Below are 18,187 nucleotides of genomic sequence, written 5' to 3' on the forward strand. Positions count from 1 at the left end.
TCCAAGTTGGATGACGCTGCTGAGCTCTCCGTCCCACCCTGTTGAGGCCTGGATTTACAGATGTGTTTTGAGAATTTTAGGGCCGACTTTGAGTCTGTGAAGAAGTGCGCCTGTCCATCGTGCGTTATTTTCAGTTTGGCCGGGTACAACATAGCGTAAGGCACCGAGGCAGCCTGCAAGAATTTTTTCGCTGGCACAAATTCCCTTCTAGCTGCCTGCACCACTGGGGTGTAATTGGGAAAAAAGGATAAAGTATCCCCCTTATATGTAACAGGGGCCCTGGCCCTATCCTCCCTCTGGATAGCGTCCCTATCAGCATAGTTCAGGAGGCGCACAATTATCGGGTGGGGTGGCGCACGCGGTTGAGGTCTGGGGCCCAAGGAACGGTGTGCCCCCTCAACTATCATAACTGTGGAAAACACCTAACCAAACAGTTCACGCAACAGCCCATCTATGAATGTCTCCATTTTGGAAATGGCGGTGGATTCAGGCAGGCCAATAATGTGAAGGTTGTTGCGCTTAGAGCGCGCTTCCAAATCCTCATTCTTTGCCCTTATAATCTCCAGTACCTTCTCCATTTGTAGAATTTGAGTCCGAGATTCCGCCTGCGAGTCCTGCGTGTCTGATAATCTATTTTCTAGGACGTCTAGTCTGTGCTCATGTTTATCCACCTTCTTCTTCACAACATCCAGTCCAGTCGCCAGGGCGTCTATTTTACTATCAATTGATTTCATGCCAGCTCGTAGCTCCAAAAGGATAGTTCTGGTGTCATCCTCTGTGTCTTCCATCATCCCCGACACACCCTGGGACCCGGCCTGATCACCCATGACTTCGCTGGCACACGTGCTGTGTTTATTCTCGAATTGCAGCTTGGACTGTTTGGGGTCAGACTTTCCCATAGTGGTGGTGATACAAGCAGAGTACTGTGCGATATCCAGCCTCACCACTCTGATCGTGCATAAACCCAGTGGTTCCTTCCGTCGTGAATGCTGGCTAGGTCGACGCCCACTCAGCAATCTCGCAACACCCCCCGGCCAACAGAGAACCTTGGAGACCCCTACTGGCAAGCTCCGCTGCAATCCAGAGGAGTCAGCATGGTCAGAGGCGCATATAGTCCCCACTGCTCCTGTCACTCCCAGGCAGGTCCCAAGTAGCACCTCCACTCTGGGCAAGCTAAAACTGACACCCAGTCATACCTGGTCACTTCTTGTAGTAGTCTAGTGTTCCCTGCCGTGGGGCATCACTTCTGCCACATGTTAATATGCGCACTTCCACTATACAAAGTGCCCAGCACCGATGAGTCAATCCCTCAGGAGGCTTATAGGGCACACCGGGATCTCCTTGCGCCCATAAGGCGTCACTGCAACCTTCCGCCCAGGAGCCCCGCAGCACCCGTGCCCGCCAACCTGTAAGCGCAGGCCAGCTTCTGCACCAGGACGCTTCGACCAGAACTCCCGCGCCGCAGAGCGTCAGGCCCGCGCAGACACCCGATATCAGCCGTGGGAGTGCTGCACCCCTGCGACCCAGAGTGTCAGACAGCCCCGACCCAGCCAGACACCGCCATGCAATTACACCGGGGCATCCAAACGGGGCCGCATGTCCGACCAACCCCAGGCCTAGCCCCGACTCACACCCCTCTCACTGTGCCTCCTTTCGATCTCCGGTCACACCAGGCTCCGCGCTGGATGGGTCAGTTCGCAACTCGCCGCCCGGTTCTACATGCCGCACTGCAGCGGCTTCGGGTTTACAAAGCTCCCGCTGGTCCGGCCACCATGTCTGCCACGCTGGGGGCAGCTGAACTTCCACCGTCCACAGCTCTCTTTCCCTTTTGTGTAGGCAGCCCTTCTTACAGGAGTCAGGTCTACGTGGACTCGTACACCGCCCTCAGTTCCTCTCAGACGCATTCCTCGGCAGCCGAGAGACAGGCAGGCGCCATTTTCTTTCCGATCGAGTCAGTACACAATCGTCTATGCCGGGCAATTTCGTAGCAGCTCCAGGGATGCAAACTTCCCCGCTTCGCCTTCCGAAGTTCTTAATCATCGTCCCATGTGTTTCTTAAACCGCACAGGCGTCTATGACGCGTGGTATTAATGGGATGCTGAATCTGGCTTGCGAAGCTCCCTCAAGAGGCAGCCATGCCGCCTCGCGCCGAAGCCACGTTCCCCGACTACAGAGAAAGTTGTAATCATATTTTATGCTATAGAAAGAAGCTTCACACAGTTGCAAATTGCATACTGCCCCAATTTAGATTGCTCGACAATTTGTCTTAACAGTTCAACTTTGCTGAGGTATGTCTATGCTTCAACATGTATATCTGAAAGAAACAGGTTAGTATTAGATTCCTTACCTTAAAATACCCCCAGGCGTCAGACTGGATCCAGAAACTTTTGCGTAGCAGTACCCTTGCGTGTCGGTAGGCGTCGTCTGCGGCTCCGCGTCCGTCGTCGGCGTCGTTGGCGCCGGGATGACGTCGCCGGTGTACTTAGACGCCGCCCTCGCGCGCTGACGTCCGTTCCTATTTTTCCGCGCCAGGAAGCGCCGATCTGGGAACAGTGGTACCCTTTAGTCTTTTTTTGTCTAAACCTATTGATCTTTTTGATCGTCTTTTTTGAAGTCGAACGACTCCGACTGTGCCGGTAGGGATGCCAGGGTTTAAACCCTCCGTTGACTGCAACCGACTGATGTCGGTTACCGAACCCCATCGCCGGTGTCTTCATTGCCTGGGGCCCGACCACGATGACAAGTCGTGCCCGACTGCCGGGCCTTGACGTCGAAGGCTAGGCGGGAGCGGTCCCGCAAGCGCCTTGAGCTCCGGCAGTCGGCCCCGCGCCGTTCGAGGTCTCGGTCCAGAAGGAGGTCGAGAGACCAGTCGCGGGGCCGGAGTCATCACAGTTCGGAGGATCGACACCACTCCTCGAGCTCCAAGTCCTCAGGTAAGAGGCACAAGAAGTCGAAGAGGCGACATCGCTCTTCCGACTCCCCCGACGCTCGCGCGATGCGGCCAGGGGTTCGTGTGACACCGCCCATGTGGCTCCGTCGGAGCCGCAGGCGTCTCGGCCTGCTCCATACCCGCCGGTCCCTGGCCAGAACGCGACTCTGGAGGAGATTGACGCCTTCCTCTTGGCCATGAGGTCGCTCACTCCTCCGTCGGGTTCCGCGGCGCCTTCGGGCCCCGGGGCCCTGACTGGGAGCCCAAGCTGGCTGAGTTGCTTCGGCCCCAGCGCCGTCGGGTGCTTCGGCCCCGACGCCGTCGGGTGCTTCGGGCCCGGCGCCGTCGGCGACTTAGGTCCCGACGCCGCATGTCGACCTTACGACCTTGCCGGCGCCGACTGCTATGTTGTCGCCCCCGGCGCCGACCCGGTCGACGCCGTCCCCAGTTCCCCCCTCGGTCCGGGTCCGGCGCCGGAGTGGCGTCGCTCAACGTCGCTTTCGACACCGATGGGAGATTTTTATCTCTATGATCCGGCCCCATCTTTTGACTCTGAATACCAGGAGATGGGTGGCGAGGCGGATTGGGAGGGGTCTGAGGACCCTCTGGCCCGTGAGTGCCAGCCTTATCAGGACTGGGCAGGTGAGCTAGGGGACACCAGTGGTCTGGACACCTCGCCAGACACTGGTTTGTTGTCCCCTCCTACCGTGGCTACGGAGGAGGGGGCAGCCTAAAGTGTGGTATTGACACGGGCGGCCAAGGCCTTATCCCTTGAGCTCCCCATCGTGGCCGTGAGGACTAACCTCCTCACTGAGGTACTTAAACCGCAAGCAAGCTCTTCGGAGCCTCTGTTGCCGTTTAATGAGGCCTTGCCTGATGTTCTTCTGGGCACCTGGTCCAGGCCCGCTACATGTCCTCCTGTAGATAGGAATGTGGCCAGATGCCACCGCCCGGCTCCAGGCAACCCTTGCTTCCTGTCCTCCCACCCCACCCCGAGAGCCTGGTCATCCAGGCCTCTAACTCCCAGACCGCATTCCCGACGGCTCCCCCCGATCGGGAATCCAAGAGGTTCGAGCAATATGGCAAAAAGATGTTCTCTTCCCTGAGTGTGGGATTGCGGTCAGTTAACACCACGTGCCTCTTGGGCCGTTATACCCACTTTCTGTGGGACAGGGTCGCGGACGTGCTGCCACAATGTCCGGAGGAGGCCCGGACTAAACTCGCCCAAGCCCTTGCGGAGGGTCGAGATGCGGCACGGTACTCCATCAAATGTGGACTGGACACCACGGACTCGCTAGGTAGAGCGATGGCAACGACGGTGGCGATTCGTCGCCACGCCTGGCTGAGGTCCGCCAACTTTTCGGCTGATGTCCAAAACACCCTTATGGACATGCAGTTTGATGGCCGTCGCCTCTTTGGCGACAAGGCAGACAGTGCGCTTGAGCGCTTTAAGGACTCCAGGGCTACGGCCAAGTCCTTGGGCCTGTCGGCCCTGCACCAGCAATCTGCTGCCTTTTGCCCCTTTCGTGGTGAAGGAAGGGGCGCCCCCACATGTCCTGCCAGCCACGGGCCACAGACTAACATCCAGGGCGGTGGCGGACGTGGTAACCGCCGTGGCGGTGCCCGGGGACAACGGCACGGCCAGTCCACATCCACCCCCGCAGCATCCGCCTCAAAGCCCTCCTAGTCCGAGCTTTCAGGCCCACGAGACGCCAGTGGGGGTCAGGGTTCGCCATCACCTCCTCCACTGGCGCGACATCACATCGGACAGGTGGGTGCTGCAAATCGTCCAAAGGGGCTACTCCCTCCCCTTCGAGGCGACCCCTCCAGCCATGCCACCGCAGTACCACCGCGTGTCAGGGGATCACTTGAATCTTCTGCAAGAGGAAGTTGCGGTCCTCTTGACCAAGGGGGCCATGGAGCGCGTTCCTGGGCCAGAAGTAGGGTGTGGTTGTTACTCGCACTACTTTCTAGTTCCCAAGAAGGGCAAAGGGGGCCTACGCCCTATCTTGGACCTGCGGAACGTCAACGGCTTCCTCCAGAAGGAGAGGTTCAAGATGCTGACACTGGCTCAAGTCTTAGCTGCCCTGGACCCAGGAGACTGGATGGTAGCGTTGGACTTGCAGGACGCTTATTTCCACATCCCCGTCCTGCCGGCCCACCGGCGCTACCTGCGGTTCACGGTAGGCCACGAGCACTTTCGTTTACCGTGCTCCCCTTCGGCCTTACCAGTGCCCCACGGGTGTTCAGGAAAGTGATGGCGGTAGTCGCAGCTCATCTGCGCAGGTTAGGGGTTTCAGTCTTCCCCTACCTCGACGACTGGTTGCTGGAGGCGGGCTCGCCCCAGACAGTCGTCAACCACCTCCAGACTACGGGCGACCTCCTGCACCTGCTGGGGTTCTCCATCAATGTGCCGAAGTCGCACCTGTGTCCCTCTCAGAAGCTCCTCTTCATTGGAGCGGTTCCAGACTCGGCGCAATTTCGGGTTTATCCTCCCGAACAGCGGGTTTGGGATATTCAGGCTCTGATTTCGATCTTTCAGCCTTTATCCCCAGTCTCGTCAGGTTGACGCTGCGGCTTCTGGGGCTGATGGCCTCCTGCATCCTTCTGGTGCATCACGCCAGGTGGCGGATGCGGGCTCTGCAGTGGGACCTGAAGTTTCAGTGGACCCAGCATCAGGGCAACTTGTCCGACCATGTCTTGATCTCAGAGGGCACTGCAAGACAGTTGCAGTGGTGGCTCACGGACCGCGATTGGGTCAGCTGCAGATCCCTCTCCCTACCCCAATCGGAGCACGTAGTTATGACGGACGCGTCTCTCCAGGGCTGGGGAGGCCACATGGGAAAGGCGGAGATTAGAGGCCTCTGGTCTCCGGCGGAGTTTCCAGCTCCATATCAACCTTCTGGAGCTGCGGGTGATCCGACTTGCGCTGAAGGTATTCCTCCCCTCTGTCCGGGGGAGTGTAGTGCAGGTGTTCACGGACAACACCACGGCCATGTGGTACTGCAACAAACAGGGCGGGGTGGGGTTGTGGACCCTATGCCAAGAGGCTCTGCTCTAGCAGTGGCTGGAACATCAGGGCGCGACCTTGGTGGTTCAACACCTGGCAGTTTCCCTGAACGCCAGGGTGGACGAACTCAGCCGTCGGTGCATGATGGATCACGAATGGCGTCTGAACTCGGATGTGGCGCAAGGCCTCTTTCAGCAGTGGGGAGAGCCTTGGTTAGATCTATTCGCCACAGAAGAGAACGCGCAATGTCATCAGTTCCGCGCATTGGAATTTCCAAGGCGGCACTCGCTCGGAGACGCTTTTCGTCGCGAGTGGAGTTGCGGTCTATTGTACGCCTTTCCGCCTATACCACTTCTGCTCAGAGTGCTGAAGAAGATTAGGCGCGCCCGGGCCCAAGTCATCCTTGTGGCTCCGGACTGGGCACGGAGGTTCTGGTATCCCGAGCTACTCAGCCTGTCTGTCGATCCCCCGATTAGTCTGCCTCTTCAGGAGGACCTTCTGTCGCAGCAGCAGGGGACGGTCCTCCACCCGAACCTGCCCAGTCTCCACTTACATGCGTGGAGATTGAGCGGCGGCAGTTGAGGCCATTTGACTTGCCACCTGAAGTTTGTCATGTCATTCTGGCAGCCAGGCGTCCCTCCACAAAATCGGTATACGCCTGCACGTTTGTGGCATGGTGCACAGAAAAGGCTGTGGATCCCCTTTCTGCCCCTCTTTCAGAGGTTCTCCTCTTTCTTCTTTCTCTTGCCCAGCAGGGCTCTGCTCTGGGCACTCTGAAGGGCTACCTCTCGGCCATTTCCGCCTTCTTAAGGCTACCTGATCAGCCCTCTTTGTTCAAGTCCCCTATTGTAAATAGGTTTTTGAAGGGCATCACTCATATGTTTCCTCCTGTTCCTTTCGTGATGCCTCAGTTGGACTTGAACCTTGTTCTCACTTTTCTGATGTGCGCTCCCTTTGAGCCACTTCATAACTGTCCTCTTCGAACCTTACTCTGAAAACCACTTTCCTGGTTGCCATCACCTCTGCCAGGAGAGTGAGTGAGCTCCAGGCCCTTTCCTCTAAGCCTCCTTTCCTTTTAGTCCATCTGGACAAAGTTATGTTGCGGACGCGACCCTCTTTCCTGCCCAAGGTAGTCACAGCCTTCCGCATCAGGCAGTCCATCATTTTGCCCACCTTATTTCCGCCTCCGCATCCCTCGAAAGAGGAAGAGAGGCTCCACCGTCTGGACCCCAAACGTGTGCTCTCATTCTATCTGGATCGCACACGCAGTTCCGGGTGGATGACCAACTCTTCGTTGGTTACGTGGGCGCTAAGAAGGGACGGGCGGTGCACAAACAAACCATTTCTCGATGGGTCGTCTTGTGCATCAAGGCTTGTTACTCTTTGGCTCGAAAGGAGCCTCCTGTGGGGCTATGTGCTTATTCCACACGGGCCACGGCGGCTACTTCTGCCCTGGGCCGGGGAGTCCCCTTGCAGGACATCTGTCAGGCAGCTACGTGGGCCTCGCTGCACACGTTCGCAAGACACTACTGCCTGGACAGCCAAGTCCGGAGAGATGGCTTTTTCGGCCGTTCCGTTCTCCAGGACTTTCTGATGTGATCATTGGTTCGCAGACCCACCACCGGGGTTGGTATTCCTGGGGTATCTATTCTATGGTAAGGAATCTAATACTAACCTGTTTCTTTCAGATGCACAAGTTACTTACCTTTGGTAACGATATATCTGTAAGAAACAGAAGTTAGCATTAGATTCCTTACCGCCCCACCCATCCTCCCCGTTCTGTGAACCGATATCTAGGGTTAAGGTAATCCCCTTTCAGGGCCCTAGTTTTTATGGCACCAGTGTTGGTTTTATCATGGCTCTGCGTTTTCTGGCGTGGAAAAGCTGTGTATAAGAACTGACGTCAGCGCGCGAGGGCGGCGTCTAAGTACTCCGGCGACGTCATCCCGGCGCCAACGACGCCGACGACGGACGCGGAGCCGCAGACGACGCCTACCGACGCGCAAGGGTACTGCTACGCAAAAGTTTCCGGATCCAGTCTGACGCCTGGGAGTATTCTAAGGTAAGGAATCTAATACTAACTACTGTTTCTTACAGATATATCGTTACCGAAGGTAAGTAACTAGTGCTTTCACATCAGTTATGTATCGGAAGATCCAATACCTATAAAACACAGGTATAGATCCATTTGTATGTTTGTTTTAAGTATGAAGCCACTAGGAAAAGGGACAGGGAGATGCATGCATCCTTTCTTTAATATGGTGAGACTTTCAACTGGACATGGAAAGGGTTTCTGGTTTGCATTTGGGTAGTCCCAACATTGTTAGTAGTTGCTGAGTAGTGAAGATGCAACAAGCAAATGAGGTTAAAGACATGGTGGTAAAGGAACTAACTGTCAGTATTGTATTTGTAACATATGACACAGACAAACATTTTAAAAAATGTATTTCAAATAACATGGCGTAATGTGCAGTATTTGTGTCACAACAAAAATTAAACTGTATGATAGAATTATAATCAGTATAGTACTGGATCGATATCTGATAAAGGGAGATGTCATTAGAAAAAGAGAATAGAGAACAAAATATCTTGAGTAACGTTTCTCTCCCTGCAAAAAAGAAGTATTATAAAATAGTACATCTCAGAGGTTTGTCTACAGACTAAATAACTTTTAATATAGATAGTAATGTCCCCAACAGGTAAGTTGCCCGTTTCGTGGGCCAGCTCTGGAACACCCAGACAAACAGAGCGCAAACATACATAAAGATAGTGTAACCAAGTCTGTAAAGGAGAATTTGTAAAGAAAGTCAATATCTGAAAATTCAAAAAGGAAGGAAAAGCGAAATGAGAAAAAGGAATAAAAACAGTGTTTTTGAAGTGTACAAATAAGAGGATGTCAAATCGGGTGACCATGCGCACTTATGGAGATCAACATCCATTCCAGTCGCCTGGGTGTCTATTGTACTATCAATTGATTTCATGCCAGCTCGTAGCTCCTGGTGTCATTCTCTGTGTCTTCCACCATCCCCCATTGCACCCTGGGACCCGGCCTGATCACCCATGACTTCGGTGGCACACTCTGCTGCGTTTATTCTCGAATTGCAGCTTGGACTGTTTGGGGTCAGACTTTCCCATAGTGGTGGTGATACAAGCAGAGTACTGTGCGATATCCAGCCTCACCACTCTGATCGTGCATAAACCCAGTGGTTCCTTCCGTCGTGAATGCGGGCTAGGTCGACGCCCACTCAGCAATCTCGCAACACCCCCGGCCAACAGAGAACCTTGGAGACCCCCACGGGCAAGCTCCGCTGCAATCCAGAGGAGTCAGCATGGTCAGAGGCGTATATAAATTTAGGCTGCAGTCCCCAGTGCTCCTATCACTCCCAGGCAGGTCTCAAGTGGCACCTCCACAAGCTAAAACTGACACCCAGTCATACCTAGTCACTTCTTGTAGTAGTCTAGTTTTCCCTGCCGTGGGGCATCACTTCTGCCACATGTTAATATGCGCACTTCCACTATACAAAGTGCCCAGCACCGACGAGTGTTCAATCCCTCAGGAGGCTTATAGGGCACACCGGGATCTCCTTGCGCCCATAAGGCGTCACTGCAACCTTCCTCCCAGCAGCCCTGGAGCCCCGCAGCACCCCGTGCCCGCCAACCTGTAAGCGCAGGCCAGCTTCTGCACCAGGACGCTTCGACCAGAACTCCCGCGCCGCAGAGCGTCAGGTCCGCGCAGACACCCGATATCAGCCATGGGAGTGCTGCACCCCTGCGACCCAGAGAGTCAGACAGCCCCGACCCCACCAGACACCGCCATGCAATTACACCGGGGCATCCAAACGGGACCTCATGTCCGACTAACCCTAGGCCCAGCCCGCGACTCACAACCCCTCTCACTGTGCCTCCTTTCGATCTCTGGTCACACCAGGCTCCGCGCTGGATGGGTCCGTTCGCCACTCTCCGCCCGGTTCTACATGCCGCACTGCAGCGGCTTCGGGTTTACAAAGCTCCCGCTGGTCCGGCCACCATGTCTGCCACGCTGGGTGCAGCTGAAGTGCAGCGAGCTTCCACCGTCCACAGTTCTCTTTCCCTTTTGTGTAGGCAGCCCTTCTTACAGGAGTAAGTAAGTAAGTAAAATAAGCTTTATTCGATTTATCCAGAAAATCATAAAAGCGTACAAGTACAGTTTATACAATAAATCTAAAAACAGTTTAAACGTAAACAGGAAGTATATAAAACATTTTTCCAAAAATTAAGAAACTGTTGTAAACATTTGAACAGCGGGCCTCATTTTACAGTATTCAGTTAATTTGAGCGTGTAAAGGTTAAATCATAGAGTTTCTATACTTCATCACTGACATTAAAAAGCGAGAAACAACAAAGATGACGTGCTCCTCATCCAGCAAGAGTAATTTCAGATATGCAGATTTACATGTTCTTATCCCCCAGTGTTTAAGTAGTGGTAAAAGAAACAATTTCCTCGGGGTGGCGTACAGGTTACAAAAGAACATGATATGGATGTTGCTCTGTGCTGAATGATCATCGCATGGGCAGATTAAATTCAAAGAGGCCCAATCATTCTGTTTTGGGAAGGTGACCATGCGAAAGAAAATCCCTAAGCGCAACCTAGTAAGGAGCATGCGAGGATAGGGTGCAGTTTCAGTCCTGAGATAAAGTTGAAGGCCTTCAGTGGGAGTAATTTGCTGGTAGCTCAGGGTGGTATTTTTAAGTTTCTCATTGTTCCATCTAGCACTTTCTAGGTGTATAATTAAAAGTTTTTTAAGAGCCGGCCTAGACAAGGTTACTAAGGACTCTGGATCATCATAAAATTCGGGGTGTCCAATATTAGAGAACATTATCTGGACGTATCGTAACCATTTAACCTTTGATACACCATCCAAAGTCAAGCAGTCTTTGATAAGCTCTCTATTTAATTGGCATTCCACGGTAGTCCAAATTTTATGCCAAAGCAGACAGGGTGATATCTTTATAATGTCACTGAGGTAGTTAAGGCCAGCCTCAATGTGGATCTTAAAAGTCGAAGTGGTTTTGTGCACGCCTAGTAAGTAGCAGATAAAAATGTTCTCGGAAGTTTGTAGTGAGGAGACATTCTCGAAACCCCATAGACCCGCTCCGTAGGTGGCCGTCGCTATACACTTTGCCCGGTAGATCTGTAACATCTCAGCGATAGGTTTACCCCCAATTTTGGCTGCAAAGGTTCGTAGGGCCCCTATAGCTCGGGTGAAAGCAAGTTTCCTAGCGGATACTGCATGTTTCCACCTTCCTCTCCTATTGAAAACAATGCCCAGGTAGCAGAAGGTGTCCGTGATCGCAATTTTTTTCTGCTCCAAATATATTGAGCATTGTGGTGTCTTGTTTTTTTGGGAGCAGGACATGGAGAAAGTCTTAGAGATATTCACCCTCAGGTTTCTTTTATCCATGTAGGATGAAAATTCAGTTACAGCTCTCTGCAAACCCACCTTTGTCCTAGACATGATTGCCGCGTCATCGGCATATAAAAGAATGGGTACAGGCCTACCATTGACAGCTGGGTAATCACTTGGCAAGTTTATTAAGTTCTCTGCGATGGAGTTTATATAAAAACTAAACAGCAGGGGCGCAAGTATGCAGCCTTGCCTGACCCCTCTGTTTATGGCAAATTTTTTAGTGCATTGCCCCTGGGTCCCGAACCTCACTCTTGCCCCGGCATCTCTGTATAATTCTTTTATGAATATGATAATGATTGGATCCACCCCGATGTGTTCCAATGTTGACCAGAGCTGCGCATGATCCACACAATCAAATGCGGAGCTAAGGTCAACAAAGGTAACAAACAGGTCCCCTTTCTTGGCCTCAGTGTATTTAGAGACCAATAAAGACAGGTTTAAGCATTGTTCCTGTGTCCCCAATCCCTTTCGGAACCCATATTGGAACTCCGAGATGACCTTTTTCTCTTCTTCCCAGTACTGAATCCTCTTAAGGACGATCCTTCCTGCAATTTTCATGAGTCCGTCCAATAACGATATTGGACGGTAGCAAGCAGGATCGTCCCTGTTCCCCTTTTTAAAGATGGGCACTACGATTGCATCTGACCAGGTATTAATAAAGCCACATTTGTTTCCCATATTTAAAACATTGGTTAACAATGGAACCCAGAAAACCAGATTTGATTTATAAACATCCACTGGTGTCTGATCAGGGCCAGGAGCTTTCCCTGACGGGCTTTCCCTGAGGGCATCTTCCACTTCAAGAGTGGTTACCATGCGCACTTATGGAGATCAACATCCATTCCAGTCGCCTGGGTGTCTATTGTACTATCAATTGATTTCATGCCAGCTCGTAGCTCCTGGTGTCATTCTCTGTGTCTTCCACCATCCCCCATTACACCCTGGGACCCGGCCTGATCACCCATGACTTCGGTGGCACACTCTGCTGCGTTTATTCTCGAATTGCAGCTTGGACTGTTTGGGGTCAGACTTTCCCATAGTGGTGGTGATACAAGCAGAGTACTGTGCGATATCCAGCCTCACCACTCTGATCGTGCATAAACCCAGTGGTTCCTTCCGTCGTGAATGCGGGCTAGGTCGACGCCCACTCAGCAATCTCGCAACACCCCCGGCCAACAGAGAACCTTGGTGACCCCCACGGGCAAGCTCCGCTGCAATCCAGAGGAGTCAGCATGGTCAGAGGCGTATATAAATTTAGGCTGCAGTCCCCAGTGCTCCTATCACTCCCAGGCAGGTCTCAAGTGGCACCTCCACAAGCTAAAACTGACACCCAGTCATACCTAGTCACTTCTTGTAGTAGTCTAGTTTTCCCTGCCGTGGGGCATCACTTCTGCCACATGTTATTATGCGCACTTCCACTATACAAAGTGCCCAGCACCGACGAGTGTTCAATCCCTCAGGAGGCTTATAGGGCACACCGGGATCTCCTTGCGCCCATAAGGCGTCACTGCAACCTTCCTCCCAGCAGCCCTGGAGCCCCGCAGCACCCCGTGCCCGCCAACCTGTAAGCGCAGGCCAGCTTCTGCACCAGGACGCTTCGACCAGAACTCCCGCGCCGCAGAGCGTCAGGTCCGCGCAGACACCCGATATCAGCCATGGGAGTGCTGCACCCCTGCGACCCGGAGAGTCAGACAGCCCCGACCCCACCAGACACCGCCAGCAATTACACCGGGGCATCCAAACGGGACCGCATGTCCGACTAACCCCAGGCCCAGCCCGCGACTCACAACCCCTCTCACTGTGCCTCCTTTCGATCTCTGGTCACACCAGGCTCCGCGCTGGATGGGTCCGTTCGCCACTCTCCGCCCGGTTCTACATGCCGCACTGCAGCGGCTTCGGGTTTACAAAGCTCCCGCTGGTCCGGCCACCATGTCTGCCACGCTGGGTGCAGCTGAAGTGCAGCGAGCTTCCACCGTCCACAGTTCTCTTTCCCTTTTGTGTAGGCAGCCCTTCTTACAGGAGTCAGGTCTACGAGGACTCGCACAACGCCCTCAGTTCCTCTCAGACGCACTCCTCGGCAGCCGAGAGACGGGCAGGCGCCATTTTCTTTCTGATCGAGTCAGCGCACGATCGTCTATGCAGGGCAATTTCGTAGCAGCTCCAGGGATGCAAACTTCCCCGCTTCGCCTTCCGAAGTTCTTAATCACCGTCCCATGTGTTTCTTAAACTGCACAGGCGTCTATGATGCGTGGTATTAATCGGATGCTGAATCTGGCTTGCGGAGCTCCCTCAAGAGGCAGCCATGCCGCCTCATGCCGAAGCCACGTCCCCTGACCACAGAGAAAGTTGTAATCAACTTTTATGCTATAGAAAGAAGCTTCACACAGTTGCAAATTACATACTGCCCCAATTTAGATTGCTCGACGATTTGTCTTAACAGTTTAACTTTGCTGAGGTATTTCTGTGCTTCAACATGTATTTTCATACCAGTTATGTATCGGAAGATCCAATACCTATAAAATACAGGTATAGATCCATTTGTATGTTTGTATGAAGCCACTAGGAAAAGGGACAGGGAGATGCATGCATCCTTTCATTAATATATTGAGACTTTCAACTGGACATGGAAAGGGTTTCTGGTTTGCATTTGGGTAGTCCCAACATTGTTAGTAGTTGCTGAGTAGTGAAGATGCAACAAGCAAATGAGGTTAAAGACATGGTGGTAAAGGAACTAACTGTCAGTATTGTATTTGTAACATATGACACAGACAAACATTTTAAAAAATGTATTTCAAATAACATGGCGTAATGTGCAGTATTTGTGTCACAACAAAAATTAAACTGTATGATAGAATTATAATCAGTATAGTACTGAATCGATATCTGATAAAGGGAGATGTCATTAGAAAAAGAGAATAGAGAACAAAATACCTTGAGTAACGCTTCTCTCCCTGCAAAAAAGAAGTAATATTATAAAATAGTACATCTCAGAGGTTTGTCTACAGACTAAATAACTTTTAATATAGATAGTAATGTCCCCAACGGGTAAGTCGCCCGTTTCGTGGGACACCTCTGAAGCACCCAGACAAACAGAGCGCAAACATACATAAAGATAGTCTAACCAAGTCTGTAAAGGAGAATTTGTAAAGAAAGTCTATATCTGAAAATCCAAAAAGGAAGGAAAAGCGAATTGAGAAAAAGGAATAAAAACAGTGTTCTTGAAGTGTACAAATAAGAGGCCGTCAAATTGGGTTACCATGCGCACTTATCAGAAGCACCGTGAAATGCAATCAGCTCCAAAAGGTCATCTGCACCTCTCCAAGCAAAGAGGGTCGCCATCCAATTGAGCAAGTCGAAAGAACAGACATGGGCATCGTAATCTTCTACGAGCAGGAGCCTTTCAGGGCAACTTGCATCATATTTGATGATAGTCTGCTGCAAGAGACGCTGCGCATGAGCGCATGTACTCCATCTTCCCCTTATTTCATTATTAAACGCATCTATGAAGCGTCTTTCTCCGGAACAGTCCTAATCATGAACCAACAATGGTCGCAGCAACAGTTCATAATCCTGGGGATCGTGTGAAGTATTAGAGAGGCAGACATGCAGATCGCATTCATAGGGACTCCGAATACAGTAGAACACAGGTTGCATGCAGGTGAAATAACACGTAGCGGAAATTCAGTCAATTTCTGATGCCAAATATCGCCAATGGCAAGCATTCAAAAAGTTGTAGCATCCGATCACGGTACAACTGCAATTGACGTGGATGGGGTTGAAGAACAGGACGGGCAGCCATTTCGTAGTAGGAGCTGAAGGCGAGCACTGCACAAGCCATCTAGAGCAGCAAGGGAACCCACCAAATGCGCTTGCAAAATTAGAATGAATGAAATCCGGTTTTACTATAAAAATAGTCTGAAAAGAGATAACAAGGCGGGAGTCCACTAGTTTAAAAAAATGTGGTAGTCCTTCGGTTTTAGAGTGATTAAATATTAGGCTATAAATCGTGCAAAATGTAGTGGAATATTGGCACAGAGGAGTGACTCAATGTCACTTGGTGGTTTACCCACCTGCTACTTGAAGGTCTCACTTGCTGATGTGTGAGCCACTTGTTGTTGAAACAGTAGCCGTTTATGTTAGTGTTTAAAATTAAAATCTGTTTTCAATGTAGGAATGGAAGGCCAGAGCAAACTATCTCCAAACGCATGTGGGGGAGGATAGAAGACGTTGGTGCAACACGTTACACGTTGTGAAAGTGTTGGTATGTACGTCACGCCTGCTTGTAGGTTATAGGACTTGCGGTTATTTGGAATAAGATAACTGCTTTTGAAAAGCACACTGAGCGTGTTAATAACAACAGCTACTGGAGTTTGTTTAAAAAAATGTTTAAATTAGGGGCTTAAAGTAACAATTTTCGTTTAATTTAACTTGTGTACAAACTAAAGAATATTGAACGGAACAAACAGTGTGGTTCTCTGTTAGGAAAAATTACTTGTCTTCATTCTGACAGCAAAATGCAAAACCAAGGAATCTAAAACATGAATAAAAGTAGTTTCAAGGGGTCCCCTTGCTAGAATTGTGGTGAATAACCGTAGGTCCGCTGACTTTTCTCTGGGTAGAGGCACAGCCAGGGGTGTCCCCTGTCCCCGCTCCTTTTTGCTTTGGCCCTCGAGCCGTTGGCGGCGTGGGTCCGTTGGGACCAATTGGGATAAGATTTCGCTCTATATGGACGATATTTTGCTTTACCTCACCACTCCTAGGTAGTCTCTGATTTGTTTCCTTGATGTTCTGGCGATATTTGGGAGGTTCTCTGGCTTTGCCATTAATTGGTCAAAATCCGTGCTCTTTGTCCTTAGCCGAGATCCCCCGGTAATTCCGAGGGACTGCCCGTTACAGATTGAGCCAGTGGGATTCCGTTATCTCGGCATTTATGTGACATTGGATCCGAAGCTGAGATTCGATAATAATCTGGGTCCTCCGTTGACCAGATTTAGGAAAGATGTGACGAGGTGGAGAGCATTACCGCTCTCCCTTCTCAGTCGGGCGGTGCTATTTAAGATGATAGCCCTCCCCCGCTTTTTATACGTGTTGCAAAACACAATGGATCCGGTGCCATCCTCTTACTTTAAAGAAATCGAGTCCCTCTAGAGACAACTTCTCTGGGAGGGCAAACCTTGCATTGCCTTCACAAAACTTACCCTCCCCTGGTATGACGGAGAATTGGATTGCCGGACCTGCGGAAGTACTACTGGGCCTCCCAGCTAGCGGTGGTGAACCACGCTATTTACGGGTCTTTAGCGGACCCGGGATATGCTATGGATCATGGTTCAGGTGCCGGGGAGAGACTTTACAAGGGCCTTATATGCTAGGGCCGGCCGTTTTCCCCTTGCCGGTCCATCGGCTCACGCAGTACAGGTGTGGCATGCGCCACTCGGCATCTTAAGTGGGACGGAAGACTCACCCTTGCAACCCCGCTGTGGAATTCTGAGAATTTGGGCAGCCTGTGGAAAACTAAAGGCTTCGACAAATGGGACCTAATTGGAATCTCGCATATCAAGGACATGTGGGGCAAGGACGCAGTCCTAGAGTTCGACGCTCTCCAAAAAAAGTATCATCTACAGGAGAGTGAGCGTTATCGATATCTTCAGGTTAGGCACGCCCTTCTTGCGCACATCCCCAGCGGTACCATGCCCCCCGATGCCTCCCCTCTGGAGGATCGAATCTTAGACGGTCATCTTCCCAAAAAGACTATTTCATTAATATATAAAAAACTTATCAATGATATGGATGATCCACTGGTTATTATCAGGGAGCAGTGGGGTGCCGATGGCTTGGAATTAGATGATGCGGACTGGAGAGAGCCAGCATCCTCCCCGAAAGTGGTGGCTATCCAAATGAGACTCAGGCTAGTGCAATTGAAGATTCTACACCGGTCATATGTTACGGGACCTCGGCTGGTACACATGGGCCTGGCAGAGAATGGGGATTGTCGGAGGGGTTGCGGAGAGACTGGATCCTTCATGCATATTCTGTGGCATTGTGCAGAAATACAGACTTACTGGGTTACAATCCACGAAAGAATGAGAGAGGTGTTGGGGGTAGAGATTGCGCTGGAAGCTAAAAGATGTGTCCTGAATGTTTGGGAGCCCACGGACCTAAGTGCGTGTGGGAGGCAGTGGGTGACCCCGGCGTGCATGATTGCTAAGCGTAACATCGCTCAGTTGTGGGGCGCCAGTCAAGCGCCCCGGATCGAGAGGTGGGTAGAGGACCTGGATTGGTGCATGCACAGAGAGAAGTCGGTCTATGTTGCTAGGGGCTGCCCCGCGAAGTGGGGGAAGATTTGGGGAGCTTGGAATAGCTACCGAGGGGATATCTGTTTTCCTCCGGTCGCCCGAGATGCTCCAGTTGCTTTGGAGAAACTAACTGTTATTCTGTGTGTATTATTCTGTAATACGGAAATGTATATTTGACAAATGTGGAAGCGCTACATGTCACCTGATGCTTTTTCTTTTGATTTTGTTAATAAAAAGATCTTTAAAAAATAAAAGTAGTTTCAAGGTAGTTAAATGGATGAACATGGTAATGTTTTATGCAATCATGAAGGCTGTGCTATACAACACAATTATGCAAACTCCTCGTTTGTATTCTTGTACTTAATTATTGACTCCTCAGGCAGTATGGCAAATATGTGCACATGAAAGGTGGCAATCTGTTTTTAGTTTTTGTTGATTTATCTTCTGCTTTTAATTTGGTAGCTCACGGTGAGTTATCGGCAATCACGGCCAACATGGGCGTGGATGC

The sequence above is a fragment of the Lissotriton helveticus genome, chromosome 11 (genome assembly GCF_964261635.1).
Source record: "Lissotriton helveticus chromosome 11, aLisHel1.1, whole genome shotgun sequence".
In the NCBI taxonomy this organism is placed as follows: Eukaryota; Metazoa; Chordata; class Amphibia; order Caudata; family Salamandridae; genus Lissotriton; species Lissotriton helveticus.